Consider the following 22,537-nt stretch of genomic DNA (forward strand, 5'->3'; position numbering starts at 1 on the left):
CCCACGTCCGCTGCAAAGACGGCTATACATTCTTACTACCATTACAACCGTCGCCTACTAATGGATAATGCCCTATACTACTTACTCTCTCGCTCAACTACGAAGACGAGTTACCACTATTTCCACCCCTCCCTCTATACCGCAGCAACACGTATTTTACACCCCTTTCACAACGCGCTTTTCGCGCCCCAACTCTCCCTAGCCGCGTGACTAACGAGCTCCGAGCTAAAACATATCGCAAATGTCAAAAATATGATGACAGGCTTAATATATATCACGCACGTGCGTTCTGTTCCTCACGTACGTACAAAAATAATTAAAAAGGGAACCGTCGCCTACTAATGGATAATGCCCTATACTACTTACTCTCTCGCTCAACTACGAAGACGAGTTACCACTATTTCCACCCCTCCCTCTATACCGCAGCAACACGTATTTTACACCCCTTTCACAACGCGCTTTTCGCGCCCCAACTCTCCCTAGCCGCGTGACTAACGAGCTCCGAGCTAAAACATATCGCAAATGTCAAAAATATGATGACAGGCTTAATATATATCACGCACGTGCGTTCTGTTCCTCACGTACGTACAAAAATAATTAAAAAGGGAATGCAACACGAGGACTTCCCAGGAGGTCACCCATCCTAGTACTACTCTCGCCCAAGCACGCTTAACTTCGGAGTTCTGATGGGATCCGGTGCTTTAGTGCTGGTATGATCGCATCCGACATGTTACCCCCGGCTTCATCCCTTATGCTTCCCACTCCCACGTCCGCTGCAAAGACGGCTATACATTCTTACTACCATTACAACCGTCGCCTACTAATGGATAATGCCCTATACTACTTACTCTCTCGCTCAACTACGAAGACGAGTTTACCACTATTTCCACCCCTCCCTCTATACCGCAGCAACACGTATTTTACACCCCTTTCACAACGCGCTTTTCGCGCCCCAACTCTCCCTAGCCGCGTGACTAACGAGCTCCGAGCTAAAACATATCGCAAATGTCAAAAATATGATGACAGGCTTAATATATATCACGCACGTGCGTTCTGTTCCTCACGTACGTACAAAAATAATTAAAAAGGGAATGCAACACGAGGACTTCCCAGGAGGTCACCCATCCTAGTACTACTCTCGCCCAAGCACGCTTAACTTCGGAGTTCTGATGGGATCCGGTGCTTTAGTGCTGGTATGATCGCATCCGACATGTTACCCCCGGCTTCATCCCTTATGCTTCCCACTCCCACGTCCGCTGCAAAGACGGCTATACATTCTTACTACCATTACAACCGTCGCCTACTAATGGATAATGCCCTATACTACTTACTCTCTCGCTCAACTACGAAGACGAGTTTACCACTATTTCCACCCCTCCCTCTATACCGCAGCAACACGTATTTTACACCCCTTTCACAACGCGCTTTTCGCGCCCCAACTCTCCCTAGCCGCGTGACTAACGAGCTCCGAGCTAAAACATATCGCAAATGTCAAAAATATGATGACAGGCTTAATATATATCACGCACGTGCGTTCTGTTCCTCACGTACGTACAAAAATAATTAAAAAGGGAATGCAACACGAGGACTTCCCAGGAGGTCACCCATCCTAGTACTACTCTCGCCCAAGCACGCTTAACTTCGGAGTTCTGATGGGATCCGGTGCTTTAGTGCTGGTATGATCGCATCCGACATGTTACCCCCGGCTTCATCCCTTATGCTTCCCACTCCCACGTCCGCTGCAAAGACGGCTATACATTCTTACTACCATTACAACCGTCGCCTACTAATGGATAATGCCCTATACTACTTACTCTCTCGCTCAACTACGAAGACGAGTTTACCACTATTTCCACCCCTCCCTCTATACCGCAGCAACACGTATTTTACACCCCTTTCACAACGCGCTTTTCGCGCCCCAACTCTCCCTAGCCGCGTGACTAACGAGCTCCGAGCTAAAACATATCGCAAATGTCAAAAATATGATGACAGGCTTAATATATATCACGCACGTGCGTTCTGTTCCTCACGTACGTACAAAAATAATTAAAAAGGGAATGCAACACGAGGACTTCCCAGGAGGTCACCCATCCTAGTACTACTCTCGCCCAAGCACGCTTAACTTTGGAGTTCTGATGGGATCCGGTGCTTTAGTGCTGGTATGATCGCATCCGACATGTTACCCCCGGCTTCATCCCTTATGCTTCCCACTCCCACGTCCGCTGCAAAGACGGCTATACATTCTTACTACCATTACAACCGTCGCCTACTAATGGATAATGCCCTATACTACTTACTCTCTCGCTCAACTACGAAGACGAGTTTACCACTATTTCCACCCCTCCCTCTATACCGCAGCAACACGTATTTTACACCCCTTTCACAACGCGCTTTTCGCGCCCCAACTCTCCCTAGCCGCGTGACTAACGAGCTCCGAGCTAAAACATATCGCAAATGTCAAAAATATGATGACAGGCTTAATATATATCACGCACGTGCGTTCTGTTCCTCACGTACGTACAAAAATAATTAAAAAGGGAATGCAACACGAGGACTTCCCAGGAGGTCACCCATCCTAGTACTACTCTCGCCCAAGCACGCTTAACTTCGGAGTTCTGATGGGATCCGGTGCTTTAGTGCTGGTATGATCGCATCCGACATGTTACCCCCGGCTTCATCCCTTATGCTTCCCACTCCCACGTCCGCTGCAAAGACGGCTATACATTCTTACTACCATTACAACCGTCGCCTACTAATGGATAATGCCCTATACTACTTACTCTCTCGCTCAACTACGAAGACGAGTTTACCACTATTTCCACCCCTCCCTCTATACCGCAGCAACACGTATTTTACACCCCTTTCACAACGCGCTTTTCGCGCCCCAACTCTCCCTAGCCGCGTGACTAACGAGCTCCGAGCTAAAACATATCGCAAATGTCAAAAATATGATGACAGGCTTAATATATATCACGCACGTGCGTTCTGTTCCTCACGTACGTACAAAAATAATTAAAAAGGGAATGCAACACGAGGACTTCCCAGGAGGTCACCCATCCTAGTACTACTCTCGCCCAAGCACGCTTAACTTTGGAGTTCTGATGGGATCCGGTGCTTTAGTGCTGGTATGATCGCATCCGACATGTTACCCCCGGCTTCATCCCTTATGCTTCCCACTCCCACGTCCGCTGCAAAGACGGCTATACATTCTTACTACCATTACAACCGTCGCCTACTAATGGATAATGCCCTATACTACTTACTCTCTCGCTCAACTACGAAGACGAGTTTACCACTATTTCCACCCCTCCCTCTATACCGCAGCAACACGTATTTTACACCCCTTTCACAACGCGCTTTTCGCGCCCCAACTCTCCCTAGCCGCGTGACTAACGAGCTCCGAGCTAAAACATATCGCAAATGTCAAAAATATGATGACAGGCTTAATATATATCACGCACGTGCGTTCTGTTCCTCACGTACGTACAAAAATAATTAAAAAGGGAATGCAACACGAGGACTTCCCAGGAGGTCACCCATCCTAGTACTACTCTCGCCCAAGCACGCTTAACTTCGGAGTTCTGATGGGATCCGGTGCTTTAGTGCTGGTATGATCGCATCCGACATGTTACCCCCGGCGTCATCCCTTATGCTTCCCACTCCCACGTCCGCTGCAAAGACGGCTATACATTCTTACTACCATTACAACCGTCGCCTACTAATGGATAATGCCCTATACTACTTACTCTCTCGCTCAACTACGAAGACGAGTTTACCACTATTTCCACCCCTCCCTCTATACCGCAGCAACACGTATTTTACACCCCTTTCACAACGCGCTTTTCGCGCCCCAACTCTCCCTAGCCGCGTGACTAACGAGCTCCGAGCTAAAACATATCGCAAATGTCAGAAATATGATGACAGGCTTAATATATATCACGCACGTGCGTTCTGTTCCTCACGTACGTACAAAAATAATTAAAAAGGGAATGCAACACGAGGACTTCCCAGGAGGTCACCCATCCTAGTACTACTCTCGCCCAAGCACGCTTAACTTCGGAGTTCTGATGGGATCCGGTGCTTTAGTGCTGGTATGATCGCATCCGACATGTTACCCCTGGCTTCATCCCTTATGCTTCCCACTCCCACGTCCGCTGCAAAGACGGCTATACATTCTTACTACCATTACAACCGTCGCCTACTAATGGATAATGCCCTATACTACTTACTCTCTCGCTCAACTACGAAGACGAGTTTACCACTATTTCCACCCCTCCCTCTATACCGCAGCAACACGTATTTTACACCCCTTTCACAACGCGCTTTTCGCGCCCCAACTCTCCCTAGCCGCGTGACTAACGAGCTCCGAGCTAAAACATATCGCAAATGTCAGAAATATGATGACAGGCTTAATATATATCACGCACGTGCGTTCTGTTCCTCACGTACGTACAAAAATAATTAAAAAGGGAATGCAACACGAGGACTTCCCAGGAGGTCACCCATCCTAGTACTACTCTCGCCCAAGCACGCTTAACTTCGGAGTTCTGATGGTATCCGGTGCTTTAGTGCTGGTATGATCGCATCCGACATGTTACCCCCGGCTTCATCCCTTATGCTTCCCACTCCCACGTCCGCTGCAAAGACGGCTATACATTCTTACTACCATTACAACCGTCGCCTACTAATGGATAATGCCCTATACTACTTACTCTCTCGCTCAACTACGAAGACGAGTTTACCACTATTTCCACCCCTCCCTCTATACCGCAGCAACACGTATTTTACACCCCTTTCACAACGCGCTTTTCGCGCCCCAACTCTCCCTAGCCGCGTGACTAACGAGGTCCGAGCTAAAACATATCGCAAATGTCAGAAATATGATGACAGGCTTAATATATATCACGCACGTGCGTTCTGTTCCTCACGTACGTACAAAAATAATTAAAAAGGGAATGCAACACGAGGACTTCCCAGGAGGTCACCCATCCTAGTACTACTCTCGCCCAAGCATGCTTAACTTCGGAGTTCTGATGGGATCCGGTGCTTTAGTGCTGGTATGATCGCATCCGACATGTTACCCCCGGCTTCATCCCTTATGCTTCCCACTCCCACGTCCGCTGCAAAGACGGCTATACATTCTTACTACCATTACAACCGTCGCCTACTAATGGATAATGCCCTATACTACTTACTCTCTCGCTCAACTACGAAGACGAGTTTACCACTATTTCCACCCCTCCCTCTATACCGCAGCAACACGTATTTTACACCCCTTTCACAACGCGCTTTTCGCGCCCCAACTCTCCCTAGCCGCGTGACTAACGAGCTCCGAGCTAAAACATATCGCAAATGTCAGAAATATGATGACAGGCTTAATATATATCACGCACGTGCGTTCTGTTCCTCACGTACGTACAAAAATAATTAAAAAGGGAATGCAACACGAGGACTTCCCAGGAGGTCACCCATCCTAGTACTACTCTCGCCCAAGCACGCTTAACTTCGGAGTTCTGATGGGATCCGGTGCTTTAGTGCTGGTATGATCGCATCCGACATGTTACCCCCGGCTTCATCCCTTATGCTTCCCACTCCCACGTCCGCTGCAAAGACGGCTATACATTCTTACTACCATTACAACCGTCGCCTACTAATGGATAATGCCCTATACTACTTACTCTCTCGCTCAACTACGAAGACGAGTTTACCACTATTTCCACCCCTCCCTCTATACCGCAGCAACACGTATTTTACACCCCTTTCACAACGCGCTTTTCGCGCCCCAACTCTCCCTAGCCGCGTGACTAACGAGCTCCGAGCTAAAACATATCGCAAATGTCAAAAATATGATGACAGGCTTAATATATATCACGCACGTGCGTTCTGTTCCTCACGTACGTACAAAAATAATTAAAAAGGGAATGCAACACGAGGACTTCCCAGGAGGTCACCCATCCTAGTACTACTCTCGCCCAAGCACGCTTAACTTCGGAGTTCTGATGGGATCCGGTGCTTTAGTGCTGGTATGATCGCATCCGACATGTTACCCCCGGCTTCATCCCTTATGCTTCCCACTCCCACGTCCGCTGCAAAGACGGCTATACATTCTTACTACCATTACAACCGTCGCCTACTAATGGATAATGCCCTATACTACTTACTCTCTCGCTCAACTACGAAGACGAGTTTACCACTATTTCCACCCCTCCCTCTATACCGCAGCAACACGTATTTTACACCCCTTTCACAACGCGCTTTTCGCGCCCCAACTCTCCCTAGCCGCGTGACTAACGAGCTCCGAGCTAAAACATATCGCAAATGTCAAAAATATGATGACAGGCTTAATATATATCACGCACGTGCGTTCTGTTCCTCACGTACGTACAAAAATAATTAAAAAGGGAATGCAACACGAGGACTTCCCAGGAGGTCACCCATCCTAGTACTACTCTCGCCCAAGCACGCTTAACTTCGGAGTTCTGATGGGATCCGGTGCTTTAGTGCTGGTATGATCGCATCCGACATGTTACCCCCGGCTTCATCCCTTATGCTTCCCACTCCCACGTCCGCTGCAAAGACGGCTATACATTCTTACTACCATTACAACCGTCGCCTACTAATGGATAATGCCCTATACTAATTACTCTCTCGCTCAACTACGAAGACGAGTTTACCACCATTTCCACCCCTCCCTCTATACCGCAGCAACACGTATTTTACACCCCTTTCACAACGCGCTTTTCGCGCCCCAACTCTCCCTAGCCGCGTGACTAACGAGCTCCGAGCTAAAACATATCGCAAATGTCAAAAATATGATGACAGGCTTAATATATATCACGCACGTGCGTTCTGTTCCTCACGTACGTACAAAAATAATTAAAAAGGGAATGCAACACGAGGACTTCCCAGGAGGTCACCCATCCTAGTACTACTCTCGCCCAAGCACGCTTAACTTCGGAGTTCTGATGGGATCCGGTGCTTTAGTGCTGGTATGATCGCATCCGACATGTTACCCCCGGCTTCATCCCTTATGCTTCCCACTCCCACGTCCGCTGCAAAGACGGCTATACATTCTTACTACCATTACAACCGTCGCCTACTAATGGATAATGCCCTATACTAATTACTCTCTCGCTCAACTACGAAGACGAGTTTACCACCATTTCCACCCCTCCCTCTATACCGCAGCAACACGTATTTTACACCCCTTTCACAACGCGCTTTTCGCGCCCCAACTCTCCCTAGCCGCGTGACTAACGAGCTCCGAGCTAAAACATATCGCAAATGTCAAAAATATGATGACAGGCTTAATATATATCACGCACGTGCGTTCTGTTCCTCACGTACGTACAAAAATAATTAAAAAGGGAATGCAACACGAGGACTTCCCAGGAGGTCACCCATCCTAGTACTACTCTCGCCCAAGCACGCTTAACTTCGGAGTTCTGATGGGATCCGGTGCTTTAGTGCTGGTATGATCGCATCCGACATGTCACCCCCGGCTTCATCCCTTATGCTTCCCACTCCCACGTCCGCTGCAAAGACGGCTATACATTCTTACTACCATTACAACCGTCGCCTACTAATGGATAATGCCCTATACTACTTACTCTCTCGCTCAACTACGAAGACGAGTTTACCACTATTTCCACCCCTCCCTCTATACCGCAGCAACACGTATTTTACACCCCTTTCACAACGCGCTTTTCGCGCCCCAACTCTCCCTAGCCGCGTGACTAACGAGCTCCGAGCTAAAACATATCGCAAATGTCAAAAATATGATGACAGGCTTAATATATATCACGCACGTGCGTTCTGTTCCTCACGTACGTACAAAAATAATTAAAAAGGGAATGCAACACGAGGACTTCCCAGGAGGTCACCCATCCTAGTACTACTCTCGCCCAAGCACGCTTAACTTCGGAGTTCTGATGGGATCCGGTGCTTTAGTGCTGGTATGATCGCATCCGACATGTTACCCCCGGCTTCATCCCTTATGCTTCCCACTCCCACGTCCGCTGCAAAGACGGCTATACATTCTTACTACCATTACAACCGTCGCCTACTAATGGATAATGCCCTATACTAATTACTCTCTCGCTCAACTACGAAGACGAGTTTACCACTATTTCCACCCCTCCCTCTATACCGCAGCAACACGTATTTTACACCCCTTTCACAACGCGCTTTTCGCGCCCCAACTCTCCCTAGCCGCGTGACTAACGAGCTCCGAGCTAAAACATATCGCAAATGTCAAAAATATGATGACAGGCTTAATATATATCACGCACGTGCGTTCTGTTCCTCACGTACGTACAAAAATAATTAAAAAGGGAATGCAACACGAGGACTTCCCAGGAGGTCACCCATCCTAGTACTACTCTCGCCCAAGCACGCTTAACTTCGGAGTTCTGATGGGATCCGGTGCTTTAGTGCTGGTATGATCGCATCCGACATGTTACCCCCGGCTTCATCCCTTATGCTTCCCACTCCCACGTCCGCTGCAAAGACGGCTATACATTCTTACTACCATTACAACCGTCGCCTACTAATGGATAATGCCCTATACTACTTACTCTCTCGCTCAACTACGAAGACGAGTTTACCACTATTTCCACCCCTCCCTCTATACCGCAGCAACACGTATTTTACACCCCTTTCACAACGCGCTTTTCGCGCCCCAACTCTCCCTAGCCGCGTGACTAACGAGCTCCGAGCTAAAACATATCGCAAATGTCAAAAATATGATGACAGGCTTAATATATATCACGCACGTGCGTTCTGTTCCTCACGTACGTACAAAAATAATTAAAAAGGGAATGCAACACGAGGACTTCCCAGGAGGTCACCCATCCTAGTACTACTCTCGCCCAAGCACGCTTAACTTCGGAGTTCTGATGGGATCCGGTGCTTTAGTGCTGGTATGATCGCATCCGACATGTTACCCCCGGCTTCATCCCTTATGCTTCCCACTCCCACGTCCGCTGCAAAGACGGCTATACATTCTTACTACCATTACAACCGTCGCCTACTAATGGATAATGCCCTATACTACTTACTCTCTCGCTCAACTACGAAGACGAGTTTACCACTATTTCCACCCCTCCCTCTATACCGCAGCAACACGTATTTTACACCCCTTTCACAACGCGCTTTTCGCGCCCCAACTCTCCCTAGCCGCGTGACTAACGAGCTCCGAGCTAAAACATATCGCAAATGTCAAAAATATGATGACAGGCTTAATATATATCACGCACGTGCGTTCTGTTCCTCACGTACGTACAAAAATAATTAAAAAGGGAATGCAACACGAGGACTTCCCAGGAGGTCACCCATCCTAGTACTACTCTCGCCCAAGCACGCTTAACTTCGGAGTTCTGATGGGATCCGGTGCTTTAGTGCTGGTATGATCGCATCCGACATGTTGCCCCCGGCTTCATCCCTTATGCTTCCCACTCCCACGTCCGCTGCAAAGACGGCTATACATTCTTACTACCATTACAACCGTCGCCTACTAATGGATAATGCCCTATACTACTTACTCTCTCGCTCAACTACGAAGACGAGTTTACCACTATTTCCACCCCTCCCTCTATACCGCAGCAACACGTATTTTACACCCCTTTCACAACGCGCTTTTCGCGCCCCAACTCTCCCTAGCCGCGTGACTAACGAGCTCCGAGCTAAAACATATCGCAAATGTCAAAAATATGATGACAGGCTTAATATATATCACGCACGTGCGTTCTGTTCCTCACGTACGTACAAAAATAATTAAAAAGGGAATGCAACACGAGGACTTCCCAGGAGGTCACCCATCCTAGTACTACTCTCGCCCAAGCACGCTTAACTTCGGAGTTCTGATGGGATCCGGTGCTTTAGTGCTGGTATGATCGCATCCGACATGTTACCCCCGGCTTCATCCCTTATGCTTCCCACTCCCACGTCCGCTGCAAAGACGGCTATACATTCTTACTACCATTACAACCGTCGCCTACTAATGGATAATGCCCTATACTACTTACTCTCTCGCTCAACTACGAAGACGAGTTTACCACTATTTCCACCCCTCCCTCTATACCGCAGCAACACGTATTTTACACCCCTTTCACAACGCGCTTTTCGCGCCCCAACTCTCCCTAGCCGCGTGACTAACGAGCTCCGAGCTAAAACATATCGCAAATGTCAAAAATATGATGACAGGCTTAATATATATCACGCACGTGCGTTCTGTTCCTCACGTACGTACAAAAATAATTAAAAAGGGAATGCAACACGAGGACTTCCCAGGAGGTCACCCATCCTAGTACTACTCTCGCCCAAGCACGCTTAACTTCGGAGTTCTGATGGGATCCGGTGCTTTAGTGCTGGTATGATCGCATCCGACATGTTACCCCCGGCTTCATCCCTTATGCTTCCCACTCCCACGTCCGCTGCAAAGACGGCTATACATTCTTACTACCATTATAACCGTCGCCTACTAATGGATAATGCCCTATACTACTTACTCTCTCGCTCAACTACGAAGACGAGTTTACCACTATTTCCACCCCTCCCTCTATACCGCAGCAACACGTATTTTACACCCCTTTCACAACGCGCTTTTCGCGCCCCAACTCTCCCTAGCCGCGTGACTAACGAGCTCCGAGCTAAAACATATCGCAAATGTCAAAAATATGATGACAGGCTTAATATATATCACGCACGTGCGTTCTGTTCCTCACGTACGTACAAAAATAATTAAAAAGGGAATGCAACACGAGGACTTCCCAGGAGGTCACCCATCCTAGTACTACTCTCGCCCAAGCACGCTTAACTTCGGAGTTCTGATGGGATCCGGTGCTTTAGTGCTGGTATGATCGCATCCGACATGTCACCCCCGGCTTCATCCCTTATGCTTCCCACTCCCACGTCCGCTGCAAAGACGGCTATACATTCTTACTACCATTACAACCGTCGCCTACTAATGGATAATGCCCTATACTACTTACTCTCTCGCTCAACTACGAAGACGAGTTTACCACTATTTCCACCCCTCCCTCTATACCGCAGCAACACGTATTTTACACCCCTTTCACAACGCGCTTTTCGCGCCCCAACTCTCCCTAGCCGCGTGACTAACGAGCTCCGAGCTAAAACATATCGCAAATGTCAAAAATATGATGACAGGCTTAATATATATCACGCACGTGCGTTCTGTTCCTCACGTACGTACAAAAATAATTAAAAAGGGAATGCAACACGAGGACTTCCCAGGAGGTCACCCATCCTAGTACTACTCTCGCCCAAGCACGCTTAACTTCGGAGTTCTGATGGGATCCGGTGCTTTAGTGCTGGTACGATCGCATCCGACATGTCACCCCCGGCTTCATCCCTTATGCTTCCCACTCCCACGTCCGCTGCAAAGACGGCTATACATTCTTACTACCATTACAACCGTCGCCTACTAATGGATAATGCCCTATACTACTTACTCTCTCGCTCAACTACGAAGACGAGTTTACCACTATTTCCACCCCTCCCTCTATACCGCAGCAACACGTATTTTACACCCCTTTCACAACGCGCTTTTCGCGCCCCAACTCTCCCTAGCCGCGTGACTAACGAGCTCCGAGCTAAAACATATCGCAAATGTCAAAAATATGATGACAGGCTTAATATATATCACGCACGTGCGTTCTGTTCCTCACGTACGTACAAAAATAATTAAAAAGGGAATGCAACACGAGGACTTCCCAGGAGGTCACCCATCCTAGTACTACTCTCGCCCAAGCACGCTTAACTTCGGAGTTCTGATGGGATCCGGTGCTTTAGTGCTGGTATGATCGCATCCGACATGTTACCCCCGGCTTCATCCCTTATGCTTCCCACTCCCACGTCCGCTGCAAAGACGGCTATACATTCTTACTACCATTACAACCGTCGCCTACTAATGGATAATGCCCTATACTACTTACTCTCTCGCTCAACTACGAAGACGAGTTTACCACTATTTCCACCCCTCCCTCTATACCGCAGCAACACGTATTTTACACCCCTTTCACAACGCGCTTTTCGCGCCCCAACTCTCCCTAGCCGCGTGACTAACGAGCTCCGAGCTAAAACATATCGCAAATGTCAAAAATATGATGACAGGCTTAATATATATCACGCACGTGCGTTCTGTTCCTCACGTACGTACAAAAATAATTAAAAAGGGAATGCAACACGAGGACTTCCCAGGAGGTCACCCATCCTAGTACTACTCTCGCCCAAGCACGCTTAACTTCGGAGTTCTGATGGGATCCGGTGCTTTAGTGCTGGTATGATCGCATCCAACATGTCACCCCCGGCTTCATCCCTTATGCTTCCCACTCCCACGTCCGCTGCAAAGACGGCTATACATTCTTACTACCATTACAACCGTCGCCTACTAATGGATAATGCCCTATACTACTTACTCTCTCGCTCAACTACGAAGACGAGTTTACCACTATTTCCACCCCTCCCTCTATACCGCAGCAACACGTATTTTACACCCCTTTCACAACGCGCTTTTCGCGCCCCAACTCTCCCTAGCCGCGTGACTAACGAGCTCCGAGCTAAAACATATCGCAAATGTCAAAAATATGATGACAGGCTTAATATATATCACGCACGTGCGTTCTGTTCCTCACGTACGTACAAAAATAATTAAAAAGGGAATGCAACACGAGGACTTCCCAGGAGGTCACCCATCCTAGTACTACTCTCGCCCAAGCACGCTTAACTTCGGAGTTCTGATGGGATCCGGTGCTTTAGTGCTGGTACGATCGCATCCGACATGTCACCCCCGGCTTCATCCCTTATGCTTCCCACTCCCACGTCCGCTGCAAAGACGGCTATACATTCTTACTACCATTACAACCGTCGCCTACTAATGGATAATGCCCTATACTACTTACTCTCTCGCTCAACTACGAAGACGAGTTTACCACTATTTCCACCCCTCCCTCTATACCGCAGCAACACGTATTTTACACCCCTTTCACAACGCGCTTTTCGCGCCCCAACTCTCCCTAGCCGCGTGACTAACGAGCTCCGAGCTAAAACATATCGCAAATGTCAAAAATATGATGACAGGCTTAATATATATCACGCACGTGCGTTCTGTTCCTCACGTACGTACAAAAATAATTAAAAAGGGAATGCAACACGAGGACTTCCCAGGAGGTCACCCATCCTGGTACTACTCTCGCCCAAGCACGCTTAACTTCGGAGTTCTGATGGGATCCGGTGCTTTAGTGCTGGTATGATCGCATCCGACATGTTACCCCCGGCTTCATCCCTTATGCTTCCCACTCCCACGTCCGCTGCAAAGACGGCTATACATTCTTACTACCATTACAACCGTCGCCTACTAATGGATAATGCCCTATACTACTTACTCTCTCGCTCAACTACGAAGACGAGTTTACCACTATTTCCACCCCTCCCTCTATACCGCAGCAACACGTATTTTACACCCCTTTCACAACGCGCTTTTCGCGCCCCAACTCTCCCTAGCCGCGTGACTAACGAGCTCCGAGCTAAAACATATCGCAAATGTCAAAAATATGATGACAGGCTTAATATATATCACGCACGTGCGTTCTGTTCCTCACGTACGTACAAAAATAATTAAAAAGGGAATGCAACACGAGGACTTCCCAGGAGGTCACCCATCCTAGTACTACTCTCGCCCAAGCACGCTTAACTTCGGAGTTCTGATGGGATCCGGTGCTTTAGTGCTGGTACGATCGCATCCGACATGTCACCCCCGGCTTCATCCCTTATGCTTCCCACTCCCACGTCCGCTGCAAAGACGGCTATACATTCTTACTACCATTACAACCGTCGCCTACTAATGGATAATGCCCTATACTACTTACTCTCTCGCTCAACTACGAAGACGAGTTTACCACTATTTCCACCCCTCCCTCTATACCGCAGCAACACGTATTTTACACCCCTTTCACAACGCGCTTTTCGCGCCCCAACTCTCCCTAGCCGCGTGACTAACGAGCTCCGAGCTAAAACATATCGCAAATGTCAAAAATATGATGACAGGCTTAATATATATCACGCACGTGCGTTCTGTTCCTCACGTACGTACAAAAATAATTAAAAAGGGAATGCAACACGAGGACTTCCCAGGAGGTCACCCATCCTAGTACTACTCTCGCCCAAGCACGCTTAACTTCGGAGTTCTGATGGGATCCGGTGCTTTAGTGCTGGTACGATCGCATCCGACATGTCACCCCCGGCTTCATCCCTTATGCTTCCCACTCCCACGTCCGCTGCAAAGACGGCTATACATTCTTACTACCATTACAACCGTCGCCTACTAATGGATAATGCCCTATACTACTTACTCTCTCGCTCAACTACGAAGACGAGTTTACCACTATTTCCACCCCTCCCTCTATACCGCAGCAACACGTATTTTACACCCCTTTCACAACGCGCTTTTCGCGCCCCAACTCTCCCTAGCCGCGTGACTAACGAGCTCCGAGCTAAAACATATCGCAAATGTCAAAAATATGATGACAGGCTTAATATATATCACGCACGTGCGTTCTGTTCCTCACGTACGTACAAAAATAATTAAAAAGGGAATGCAACACGAGGACTTCCCAGGAGGTCACCCATCCTAGTACTACTCTCGCCCAAGCACGCTTAACTTCGGAGTTCTGATGGGATCCGGTGCTTTAGTGCTGGTACGATCGCATCCGACATGTCACCCCCGGCTTCATCCCTTATGCTTCCCACTCCCACGTCCGCTGCAAAGACGGCTATACATTCTTACTACCATTACAACCGTCGCCTACTAATGGATAATGCCCTATACTACTTACTCTCTCGCTCAACTACGAAGACGAGTTTACCACTATTTCCACCCCTCCCTCTATACCGCAGCAACACGTATTTTACACCCCTTTCACAACGCGCTTTTCGCGCCCCAACTCTCCCTAGCCACGTGACTAACGAGCTCCGAGCTAAAACATATCGCAAATGTCAAAAATATGATGACAGGCTTAATATATATCACGCACGTGCGTTCTGTTCCTCACGTACGTACAAAAATAATTAAAAAGGGAATGCAACACGAGGACTTCCCAGGAGGTCACCCATCCTAGTACTACTCTCGCCCAAGCACGCTTAACTTCGGAGTTCTGATGGGATCCGGTGCTTTAGTGCTGGTACGATCGCATCCGACATGTCACCCCCGGCTTCATCCCTTATGCTTCCCACTCCCACGTCCGCTGCAAAGACGGCTATACATTCTTACTACCATTACAACCGTCGCCTACTAATGGATAATGCCCTATACTACTTACTCTCTCGCTCAACTACGAAGACGAGTTTACCACTATTTCCACCCCTCCCTCTATACCGCAGCAACACGTATTTTACACCCCTTTCACAACGCGCTTTTCGCGCCCCAACTCTCCCTAGCCGCGTGACTAACGAGCTCCGAGCTAAAACATATCGCAAATGTCAAAAATATGATGACAGGCTTAATATATATCACGCACGTGCGTTCTGTTCCTCACGTACGTACAAAAATAATTAAAAAGGGAATGCAACACGAGGACTTCCCAGGAGGTCACCCATCGATCCGGTGCTTTAGTGCTGGTATGATCGCATCCGACATGTTACCCCCGGCTTCATCCCTTATGCTTCCCACTCCCACGTCCGCTGCAAAGACGGCTATACATTCTTACTACCATTACAACCGTCGCCTACTAATGGATAATGCCCTATACTACTTACTCTCTCGCTCAACTACGAAGACGAGTTTACCACTATTTCCACCCCTCCCTCTATACCGCAGCAACACGTATTTTACACCCCTTTCACAACGTGCTTTTCGCGCCCCAACTCTCCCTAGCCGCGTGACTAACGAGCTCCGAGCTAAAACATATCGCAAATGTCAAAAATATGATGACAGGCTTAATATATATCACGCACGTGCGTTCTGTTCCTCACGTACGTACAAAAATAATTAAAAAGGGAATGCAACACGAGGACTTCCCAGGAGGTCACCCATCCTAGTACTACTCTCGCCCAAGCACGCTTAACTTCGGAGTTCTGATGGGATCCGGTGCTTTAGTGCTGGTATGATCGCATCCGACATGTTACCCCCGGCTTCATCCCTTATGCTTCCCACTCCCACGTCCGCTGCAAAGACGGCTATACATTCTTACTACCATTACAACCGTCGCCTACTAATGGATAATGCCCTATACTACTTACTCTCTCGCTCAACTACGAAGACGAGTTTACCACTATTTCCACCCCTCCCTCTATACCGCAGCAACACGTATTTTACACCCCTTTCACAACGCGCTTTTCGCGCCCCAACTCTCCCTAGCCGCGTGACTAACGAGCTCCGAGCTAAAACATATCGCAAATGTCAAAAATATGATGACAGGCTTAATATATATCACGCACGTGCGTTCTGTTCCTCACGTACGTACAAAAATAATTAAAAAGGGAATGCAACACGAGGACTTCCCAGGAGGTCACCCATCCTAGTACTACTCTCGCCCAAGCACGCTTAACTTCGGAGTTCTGATGGGATCCGGTGCTTTAGTGCTGGTATGATCGCATCCGACATGTTACCCCCGGCTTCATCCCTTATGCTTCCCACTCCCACGTCCGCTGCAAAGACGGCTATACATTCTTACTACCATTACAACCGTCGCCTACTAATGGATAATGCCCTATACTACTTACTCTCTCGCTCAACTACGAAGACGAGTTTACCACTATTTCCACCCCTCCCTCTATACCGCAGCAACACGTATTTTACACCCCTTTCACAACGCGCTTTTCGCGCCCCAACTCTCCCTAGCCGCGTGACTAACGAGCTCCGAGCTAAAACATATCGCAAATGTCAAAAATATGATGACAGGCTTAATATATATCACGCACGTGCGTTCTGTTCCTCACGTACGTACAAAAATAATTAAAAAGGGAATGCAACACGAGGACTTCCCAGGAGGTCACCCATCCTAGTACTACTCTCGCCCAAGCACGCTTAACTTCGGAGTTCTGATGGGATCCGGTGCTTTAGTGCTGGTATGATCGCATCCGACATGTTACCCCCGGCTTCATCCCTTATGCTTCCCACTCCCACGTCCGCTGCAAAGACGGCTATACATTCTTACTACCATTACAACCGTCGCCTACTAATGGATAATGCCCTATACTACTTACTCTCTCGCTCAACTACGAAGACGAGTTTACCACTATTTCCACCCCTCCCTCTATACCGCAGCAACACGTATTTTACACCCCTTTCACAACGCGCTTTTCGCGCCCCAACTCTCCCTAGCCGCGTGACTAACGAGCTCCGAGCTAAAACATATCGCAAATGTCAAAAATATGATGACAGGCTTAATATATATCACGCACGTGCGTTCTGTTCCTCACGTACGTACAAAAATAATTAAAAAGGGAGGACTTCCCAGGAGGTCACCCATCCTAGTACTACTCTCGCCCAAGCACGCTTAACTTCGGAGTTCTGATGGGATCCGGTGCTTTAGTGCTGGTATGATCGCATCCGACATGTTACCCCCGGCTTCATCCCTTATGCTTCCCACTCCCACGTCCGCTGCAAAGACGGCTATACATTCTTACTACCATTACAACCGTCGCCTACTAATGGATAATGCCCTATACTACTTACTCTCTCGCTCAACTACGAAGACGAGTTTACCACTATTTCCACCCCTCCCTCTATACCGCAGCAACACGTATTTTACACCCCTTTCACAACGCGCTTTTCGCGCCCCAACTCTCCCTAGCCGCGTGACTAACGAGCTCCGAGCTAAAACATATCGCAAATGTCAAAAATATGATGACAGGCTTAATATATATCACGCACGTGCGTTCTGTTCCTCACGTACGTACAAAAATAATTAAAAAGGGAATGCAACACGAGGACTTCCCAGGAGGTCACCCATCCTAGTACTACTCTCGCCCAAGCACGCTTAACTTCGGAGTTCTGATGGGATCCGGTGCTTTAGTGCTGGTATGATCGCATCCGACATGTTACCCCCGGCTTCATCCCTTATGCTTCCCACTCCCACGTCCGCTGCAAAGACGGCTATACATTCTTACTACCATTACAACCGTCGCCTACTAATGGATAATGCCCTATACTACTTACTCTCTCGCTCAACTACGAAGACGAGTTTACCACTATTTCCACCCCTCCCTCTATACCGCAGCAACACGTATTTTACACCCCTTTCACAACGCGCTTTTCGCGCCCCAACTCTCCCTAGCCGCGTGACTAACGAGCTCCGAGCTAAAACATATCGCAAATGTCAAAAATATGATGACAGGCTTAATATATATCACGCACGTGCGTTCTGTTCCTCACGTACGTACAAAAATAATTAAAAAGGGAATGCAACACGAGGACTTCCCAGGAGGTCACCCATCCTAGTACTACTCTCGCCCAAGCACGCTTAACTTCGGAGTTCTGATGGGATCCGGTGCTTTAGTGCTGGTATGATCGCATCCGACATGTTACCCCCGGCTTCATCCCTTATGCTTCCCACTCCCACGTCCGCTGCAAAGACGGCTATACATTCTTACTACCATTACAACCGTCGCCTACTAATGGATAATGCCCTATACTACTTACTCTCTCGCTCAACTACGAAGACGAGTTTACCACTATTTCCACCCCTCCCTCTATACCGCAGCAACACGTATTTTACACCCCTTTCACAACGCGCTTTTCGCGCCCCAACTCTCCCTAGCCGCGTGACTAACGAGCTCCGAGCTAAAACATATCGCAAATGTCAAAAATATGATGACAGGCTTAATATATATCACGCACGTGCGTTCTGTTCCTCACGTACGTACAAAAATAATTAAAAAGGGAATGCAACACGAGGACTTCCCAGGAGGTCACCCATCCTAGTACTACTCTCGCCCAAGCACGCTTAACTTCGGAGTTCTGATGGGATCCGGTGCTTTAGTGCTGGTATGATCGCATCCGACATGTTACCCCCGGCTTCATCCCTTATGCTTCCCACTCCCACGTCCGCTGCAAAGACGGCTATACATTCTTACTACCATTACAACCGTCGCCTACTAATGGATAATGCCCTATACTACTTACTCTCTCGCTCAACTACGAAGACGAGTTTACCACTATTTCCACCCCTCCCTCTATACCGCAGCAACACGTATTTTACACCCCTTTCACAACGCGCTTTTCGCGCCCCAACTCTCCCTAGCCGCGTGACTAACGAGCTCCGAGCTAAAACATATCGCAAATGTCAAAAATATGATGAGAGGCTTAATATATATCACGCACGTGCGTTCTGTTCCTCACGTACGTACAAAAATAATTAAAAAGGGAATGCAACACGAGGACTTCCCAGGAGGTCACCCATCCTAGTACTACTCTCGCCCAAGCACGCTTAACTTCGGAGTTCTGATGGGATCCGGTGCTTTAGTGCTGGTATGATCGCATCCGACATGTCACCCCCGGCTTCATCCCTTATGCTTCCCACTCCCACGTCCGCTGCAAAGACGGCTATACATTCTTACTACCATTACAACCGTCGCCTACTAATGGATAATGCCCTATACTACTTACTCTCTCGCTCAACTACGAAGACGAGTTTACCACTATTTCCACCCCTCCCTCTATACCGCAGCAACACGTATTTTACACCCCTTTCACAACGCGCTTTTCGCGCCCCAACTCTCCCTAGCCGCGTGACTAACGAGCTCCGAGCTAAAACATATCGCAAATGTCAAAAATATGATGACAGGCTTAATATATATCACGCACGTGCGTTCTGTTCCTCACGTACGTACAAAAATAATTAAAAAGGGAATGCAACACGAGGACTTCCCAGGAGGTCACCCATCCTAGTACTACTCTCGCCCAAGCACGCTTAACTTCGGAGTTCTGATGGGATCCGGTGCTTTAGTGCTGGTATGATCGCATCCGACATGTTACCCCCGGCTTCATCCCTTATGCTTCCCACTCCCACGTCCGCTGCAAAGACGGCTATACATTCTTACTACCATTACAACCCTCGCCTACTAATGGATAATGCCCTATACTACTTACTCTCTCGCTCAACTACGAAGACGAGTTTACCACTATTTCCACCCCTCCCTCTATACCGCAGCAACACGTATTTTACACCCCTTTCACAACGCGCTTTTCGCGCCCCAACTCTCCCTAGCCGCGTGACTAACGAGCTCCGAGCTAAAACATATCGCAAATGTCAAAAATATGATGACAGGCTTAATATATATCACGCACGTGCGTTCTGTTCCTCACGTACGTACAAAAATAATTAAAAAGGGAATGCAACACGAGGACTTCCCAGGAGGTCACCCATCCTAGTACTACTCTCGCCCAAGCACGCTTAACTTCGGAGTTCTGATGGGATCCGGTGCTTTAGTGCTGGTATGATCGCATCCGACATGTTACCCCCGGCTTCATCCCTTATGCTTCCCACTCCCACGTCCGCTGCAAAGACGGCTATACATTCTTACTACCATTACAACCGTCGCCTACTAATGGATAATGCCCTATACTACTTACTCTCTCGCTCAACTACGAAGACGAGTTTACCACTATTTCCACCCCTCCCTCTATACCGCAGCAACACGTATTTTACACCCCTTTCACAACGCGCTTTTCGCGCCCCAACTCTCCCTAGCCGCGTGACTAACGAGCTCCGAGCTAAAACATATCGCAAATGTCAAAAATATGATGACAGGCTTAATATATATCACGCACGTGCGTTCTGTTCCTCACGTACGTACAAAAATAATTAAAAAGGGAATGCAACACGAGGACTTCCCAGGAGGTCACCCATCCTAGTACTACTCTCGCCCAAGCACGCTTAACTTCGGAGTTCTGATGGGATCCGGTGCTTTAGTGCTGGTATGATCGCATCCGACATGTCACCCCCGGCTTCATCCCTTATGCTTCCCACTCCCACGTCCGCTGCAAAGACGGCTATACATTCTTACTACCATTACAACCGTCGCCTACTAATGGATAATGCCCTATACTACTTACTCTCTCGCTCAACTACGAAGACGAGTTTACCACTATTTCCACCCCTCCCTCTATACCGCAGCAACACGTATTTTACACCCCTTTCACAACGCGCTTTTCGCGCCCCAACTCTCCCTAGCCGCGTGACTAACGAGCTCCGAGCTAAAACATATCGCAAATGTCAAAAATATGATGACAGGCTTAATATATATCACGCACGTGCGTTCTGTTCCTCACGTACGTACAAAAATAATTAAAAAGGGAATGCAACACGAGGACTTCCCAGGAGGTCACCCATCCTAGTACTACTCTCGCCCAAGCACGCTTAACTTCGGAGTTCTGATGGGATCCGGTGCTTTAGTGCTGGTATGATCGCATCCGACATGTTACCCCCGGCTTCATCCCTTATGCTTCCCACTCCCACGTCCGCTGCAAAGACGGCTATACATTCTTACTACCATTACAACCGTCGCCTACTAATGGATAATGCCCTATACTACTTACTCTCTCGCTCAACTACGAAGACGAGTTTACCACTATTTCCACCCCTCCCTCTATACCGCAGCAACACGTATTTTACACCCCTTTCACAACGCGCTTTTCGCGCCCCAACTCTCCCTAGCCGCGTGACTAACGAGCTCCGAGCTAAAACATATCGCAAATGTCAAAAATATGATGACAGGCTTAATATATATCACGCACGTGCGTTCTGTTCCTCACGTACGTACAAAAATAATTAAAAAGGGAATGCAACACGAGGACTTCCCAGGAGGTCACCCATCCTAGTACTACTCTCGCCCAAGCACGCTTAACTTCGGAGTTCTGATGGGATCCGGTGCTTTAGTGCTGGTATGATCGCATCCGACATGTTACCCCCGGCTTCATCCCTTATGCTTCCCACTCCCACGTCCGCTGCAAAGACGGCTATACATTCTTACTACCATTACAACCGTCGCCTACTAATGGATAATGCCCTATACTACTTACTCTCTCGCTCAACTACGAAGACGAGTTTACCACTATTTCCACCCCTCCCTCTATACCGCAGCAACACGTATTTTACACCCCTTTCACAACGCGCTTTTCGCGCCCCAACTCTCCCTAGCCGCGTGACTAACGAGCTCCGAGCTAAAACATATCGCAAATGTCAAAAATATGATGACAGGCTTAATATATATCACGCACGTGCGTTCTGTTCCTCACGTACGTACAAAAATAATTAAAAAGGGAATGCAACACGAGGACTTCCCAGGAGGTCACCCATCCTAGTACTACTCTCGCCCAAGCACGCTTAACTTCGGAGTTCTGATGGGATCCGGTGCTTTAGTGCTGGTATGATCGCATCCGACATGTCACCCCCGGCTTCATCCCTTATGCTTCCCACTCCCACGTCCGCTGCAAAGACGGCTATACATTCTTACTACCATTACAACCGTCGCCTACTAATGGATAATGCCCTATACTACTTACTCTCTCGCTCAA

The 22,537-nt window shown here is 48.3% G+C and overlaps 44 non-coding genes and 1 pseudogene across 44 annotated transcripts; all 45 read right to left on the reverse strand.

Moving 5' to 3' along the window:
- Positions 1-605: 605 nt before the first annotated feature.
- LOC147969975 (5S ribosomal RNA) lies at positions 606-724 on the reverse strand. The gene has a single exon (XR_015605390.1). It is a non-coding gene; the product is annotated as a 5S ribosomal RNA (ribosomal RNA).
- A 364-nt stretch (positions 725-1,088) lies between these two features.
- LOC147969976 (5S ribosomal RNA) lies at positions 1,089-1,207 on the reverse strand. The gene has a single exon (XR_015605391.1). It is a non-coding gene; the product is annotated as a 5S ribosomal RNA (ribosomal RNA).
- A 364-nt stretch (positions 1,208-1,571) lies between these two features.
- Positions 1,572-1,690, reverse strand: LOC147969977 (5S ribosomal RNA). The gene has a single exon (XR_015605392.1). It is a non-coding gene; the product is annotated as a 5S ribosomal RNA (ribosomal RNA).
- Positions 1,691-2,054: 364 nt separating this feature from the next.
- On the reverse strand, positions 2,055-2,173 carry LOC147969978 (5S ribosomal RNA). Its single transcript, XR_015606299.1, has one exon. It is a non-coding gene; the product is annotated as a 5S ribosomal RNA (ribosomal RNA).
- A 364-nt stretch (positions 2,174-2,537) lies between these two features.
- LOC147969979 (5S ribosomal RNA) lies at positions 2,538-2,656 on the reverse strand. Its single transcript, XR_015605393.1, has one exon. It is a non-coding gene; the product is annotated as a 5S ribosomal RNA (ribosomal RNA).
- A 364-nt stretch (positions 2,657-3,020) lies between these two features.
- Positions 3,021-3,139, reverse strand: LOC147969980 (5S ribosomal RNA). The gene has a single exon (XR_015606300.1). It is a non-coding gene; the product is annotated as a 5S ribosomal RNA (ribosomal RNA).
- Positions 3,140-3,503: 364 nt separating this feature from the next.
- Positions 3,504-3,622, reverse strand: LOC147969981 (5S ribosomal RNA). The gene has a single exon (XR_015605394.1). It is a non-coding gene; the product is annotated as a 5S ribosomal RNA (ribosomal RNA).
- Positions 3,623-3,986: 364 nt separating this feature from the next.
- LOC147969982 (5S ribosomal RNA) lies at positions 3,987-4,105 on the reverse strand. Its single transcript, XR_015605395.1, has one exon. It is a non-coding gene; the product is annotated as a 5S ribosomal RNA (ribosomal RNA).
- A 364-nt stretch (positions 4,106-4,469) lies between these two features.
- On the reverse strand, positions 4,470-4,588 carry LOC147969983 (5S ribosomal RNA). Its single transcript, XR_015606494.1, has one exon. It is a non-coding gene; the product is annotated as a 5S ribosomal RNA (ribosomal RNA).
- Positions 4,589-4,952: 364 nt separating this feature from the next.
- On the reverse strand, positions 4,953-5,071 carry LOC147969984 (5S ribosomal RNA). Its single transcript, XR_015606155.1, has one exon. It is a non-coding gene; the product is annotated as a 5S ribosomal RNA (ribosomal RNA).
- Positions 5,072-5,435: 364 nt separating this feature from the next.
- LOC147969985 (5S ribosomal RNA) lies at positions 5,436-5,554 on the reverse strand. Its single transcript, XR_015605396.1, has one exon. It is a non-coding gene; the product is annotated as a 5S ribosomal RNA (ribosomal RNA).
- Positions 5,555-5,918: 364 nt separating this feature from the next.
- LOC147969986 (5S ribosomal RNA) lies at positions 5,919-6,037 on the reverse strand. Its single transcript, XR_015605398.1, has one exon. It is a non-coding gene; the product is annotated as a 5S ribosomal RNA (ribosomal RNA).
- Positions 6,038-6,401: 364 nt separating this feature from the next.
- LOC147969987 (5S ribosomal RNA) lies at positions 6,402-6,520 on the reverse strand. The gene has a single exon (XR_015605399.1). It is a non-coding gene; the product is annotated as a 5S ribosomal RNA (ribosomal RNA).
- A 364-nt stretch (positions 6,521-6,884) lies between these two features.
- LOC147969988 (5S ribosomal RNA) lies at positions 6,885-7,003 on the reverse strand. Its single transcript, XR_015605400.1, has one exon. It is a non-coding gene; the product is annotated as a 5S ribosomal RNA (ribosomal RNA).
- A 364-nt stretch (positions 7,004-7,367) lies between these two features.
- Positions 7,368-7,486, reverse strand: LOC147969989 (5S ribosomal RNA). The gene has a single exon (XR_015605401.1). It is a non-coding gene; the product is annotated as a 5S ribosomal RNA (ribosomal RNA).
- A 364-nt stretch (positions 7,487-7,850) lies between these two features.
- LOC147969990 (5S ribosomal RNA) lies at positions 7,851-7,969 on the reverse strand. Its single transcript, XR_015605402.1, has one exon. It is a non-coding gene; the product is annotated as a 5S ribosomal RNA (ribosomal RNA).
- Positions 7,970-8,333: 364 nt separating this feature from the next.
- Positions 8,334-8,452, reverse strand: LOC147969991 (5S ribosomal RNA). Its single transcript, XR_015605403.1, has one exon. It is a non-coding gene; the product is annotated as a 5S ribosomal RNA (ribosomal RNA).
- Positions 8,453-8,816: 364 nt separating this feature from the next.
- LOC147969992 (5S ribosomal RNA) lies at positions 8,817-8,935 on the reverse strand. The gene has a single exon (XR_015605404.1). It is a non-coding gene; the product is annotated as a 5S ribosomal RNA (ribosomal RNA).
- A 364-nt stretch (positions 8,936-9,299) lies between these two features.
- Positions 9,300-9,418, reverse strand: LOC147969993 (5S ribosomal RNA). Its single transcript, XR_015605405.1, has one exon. It is a non-coding gene; the product is annotated as a 5S ribosomal RNA (ribosomal RNA).
- Positions 9,419-9,782: 364 nt separating this feature from the next.
- LOC147969994 (5S ribosomal RNA) lies at positions 9,783-9,901 on the reverse strand. Its single transcript, XR_015605406.1, has one exon. It is a non-coding gene; the product is annotated as a 5S ribosomal RNA (ribosomal RNA).
- A 364-nt stretch (positions 9,902-10,265) lies between these two features.
- Positions 10,266-10,384, reverse strand: LOC147969995 (5S ribosomal RNA). Its single transcript, XR_015605407.1, has one exon. It is a non-coding gene; the product is annotated as a 5S ribosomal RNA (ribosomal RNA).
- Positions 10,385-10,748: 364 nt separating this feature from the next.
- Positions 10,749-10,867, reverse strand: LOC147969996 (5S ribosomal RNA). Its single transcript, XR_015605409.1, has one exon. It is a non-coding gene; the product is annotated as a 5S ribosomal RNA (ribosomal RNA).
- A 364-nt stretch (positions 10,868-11,231) lies between these two features.
- LOC147969997 (5S ribosomal RNA) lies at positions 11,232-11,350 on the reverse strand. The gene has a single exon (XR_015606160.1). It is a non-coding gene; the product is annotated as a 5S ribosomal RNA (ribosomal RNA).
- A 364-nt stretch (positions 11,351-11,714) lies between these two features.
- On the reverse strand, positions 11,715-11,833 carry LOC147969998 (5S ribosomal RNA). Its single transcript, XR_015605410.1, has one exon. It is a non-coding gene; the product is annotated as a 5S ribosomal RNA (ribosomal RNA).
- A 364-nt stretch (positions 11,834-12,197) lies between these two features.
- On the reverse strand, positions 12,198-12,316 carry LOC147969999 (5S ribosomal RNA). The gene has a single exon (XR_015605411.1). It is a non-coding gene; the product is annotated as a 5S ribosomal RNA (ribosomal RNA).
- Positions 12,317-12,680: 364 nt separating this feature from the next.
- On the reverse strand, positions 12,681-12,799 carry LOC147970000 (5S ribosomal RNA). The gene has a single exon (XR_015606161.1). It is a non-coding gene; the product is annotated as a 5S ribosomal RNA (ribosomal RNA).
- Positions 12,800-13,163: 364 nt separating this feature from the next.
- Positions 13,164-13,282, reverse strand: LOC147970001 (5S ribosomal RNA). Its single transcript, XR_015605726.1, has one exon. It is a non-coding gene; the product is annotated as a 5S ribosomal RNA (ribosomal RNA).
- Positions 13,283-13,646: 364 nt separating this feature from the next.
- LOC147970002 (5S ribosomal RNA) lies at positions 13,647-13,765 on the reverse strand. Its single transcript, XR_015606162.1, has one exon. It is a non-coding gene; the product is annotated as a 5S ribosomal RNA (ribosomal RNA).
- Positions 13,766-14,129: 364 nt separating this feature from the next.
- LOC147970003 (5S ribosomal RNA) lies at positions 14,130-14,248 on the reverse strand. The gene has a single exon (XR_015606163.1). It is a non-coding gene; the product is annotated as a 5S ribosomal RNA (ribosomal RNA).
- Positions 14,249-14,612: 364 nt separating this feature from the next.
- On the reverse strand, positions 14,613-14,731 carry LOC147970004 (5S ribosomal RNA). Its single transcript, XR_015606165.1, has one exon. It is a non-coding gene; the product is annotated as a 5S ribosomal RNA (ribosomal RNA).
- A 364-nt stretch (positions 14,732-15,095) lies between these two features.
- Positions 15,096-15,214, reverse strand: LOC147970005 (5S ribosomal RNA). Its single transcript, XR_015606166.1, has one exon. It is a non-coding gene; the product is annotated as a 5S ribosomal RNA (ribosomal RNA).
- Positions 15,215-16,014: 800 nt separating this feature from the next.
- On the reverse strand, positions 16,015-16,133 carry LOC147970006 (5S ribosomal RNA). The gene has a single exon (XR_015605412.1). It is a non-coding gene; the product is annotated as a 5S ribosomal RNA (ribosomal RNA).
- A 364-nt stretch (positions 16,134-16,497) lies between these two features.
- Positions 16,498-16,616, reverse strand: LOC147970007 (5S ribosomal RNA). The gene has a single exon (XR_015605413.1). It is a non-coding gene; the product is annotated as a 5S ribosomal RNA (ribosomal RNA).
- Positions 16,617-16,980: 364 nt separating this feature from the next.
- LOC147970008 (5S ribosomal RNA) lies at positions 16,981-17,099 on the reverse strand. Its single transcript, XR_015605415.1, has one exon. It is a non-coding gene; the product is annotated as a 5S ribosomal RNA (ribosomal RNA).
- A 353-nt stretch (positions 17,100-17,452) lies between these two features.
- On the reverse strand, positions 17,453-17,571 carry LOC147970009 (5S ribosomal RNA; annotated as a pseudogene).
- Positions 17,572-17,935: 364 nt separating this feature from the next.
- LOC147970010 (5S ribosomal RNA) lies at positions 17,936-18,054 on the reverse strand. Its single transcript, XR_015605416.1, has one exon. It is a non-coding gene; the product is annotated as a 5S ribosomal RNA (ribosomal RNA).
- A 364-nt stretch (positions 18,055-18,418) lies between these two features.
- LOC147970011 (5S ribosomal RNA) lies at positions 18,419-18,537 on the reverse strand. Its single transcript, XR_015605417.1, has one exon. It is a non-coding gene; the product is annotated as a 5S ribosomal RNA (ribosomal RNA).
- Positions 18,538-18,901: 364 nt separating this feature from the next.
- On the reverse strand, positions 18,902-19,020 carry LOC147970012 (5S ribosomal RNA). The gene has a single exon (XR_015605418.1). It is a non-coding gene; the product is annotated as a 5S ribosomal RNA (ribosomal RNA).
- A 364-nt stretch (positions 19,021-19,384) lies between these two features.
- On the reverse strand, positions 19,385-19,503 carry LOC147970013 (5S ribosomal RNA). The gene has a single exon (XR_015605419.1). It is a non-coding gene; the product is annotated as a 5S ribosomal RNA (ribosomal RNA).
- Positions 19,504-19,867: 364 nt separating this feature from the next.
- On the reverse strand, positions 19,868-19,986 carry LOC147970014 (5S ribosomal RNA). Its single transcript, XR_015605421.1, has one exon. It is a non-coding gene; the product is annotated as a 5S ribosomal RNA (ribosomal RNA).
- A 364-nt stretch (positions 19,987-20,350) lies between these two features.
- On the reverse strand, positions 20,351-20,469 carry LOC147970015 (5S ribosomal RNA). The gene has a single exon (XR_015605422.1). It is a non-coding gene; the product is annotated as a 5S ribosomal RNA (ribosomal RNA).
- Positions 20,470-20,833: 364 nt separating this feature from the next.
- On the reverse strand, positions 20,834-20,952 carry LOC147970016 (5S ribosomal RNA). The gene has a single exon (XR_015605423.1). It is a non-coding gene; the product is annotated as a 5S ribosomal RNA (ribosomal RNA).
- Positions 20,953-21,316: 364 nt separating this feature from the next.
- LOC147970017 (5S ribosomal RNA) lies at positions 21,317-21,435 on the reverse strand. The gene has a single exon (XR_015605424.1). It is a non-coding gene; the product is annotated as a 5S ribosomal RNA (ribosomal RNA).
- A 364-nt stretch (positions 21,436-21,799) lies between these two features.
- Positions 21,800-21,918, reverse strand: LOC147970018 (5S ribosomal RNA). Its single transcript, XR_015605425.1, has one exon. It is a non-coding gene; the product is annotated as a 5S ribosomal RNA (ribosomal RNA).
- Positions 21,919-22,282: 364 nt separating this feature from the next.
- On the reverse strand, positions 22,283-22,401 carry LOC147970019 (5S ribosomal RNA). The gene has a single exon (XR_015605426.1). It is a non-coding gene; the product is annotated as a 5S ribosomal RNA (ribosomal RNA).
- Positions 22,402-22,537: the final 136 nt, after the last annotated feature.

The sequence above is a fragment of the Triticum urartu genome, chromosome 5A (genome assembly GCF_056163025.1).
Source record: "Triticum urartu cultivar PI428250 chromosome 5A, HENAU_Tu73, whole genome shotgun sequence".
NCBI classification, from domain to species: Eukaryota; Viridiplantae; Streptophyta; class Magnoliopsida; order Poales; family Poaceae; genus Triticum; species Triticum urartu.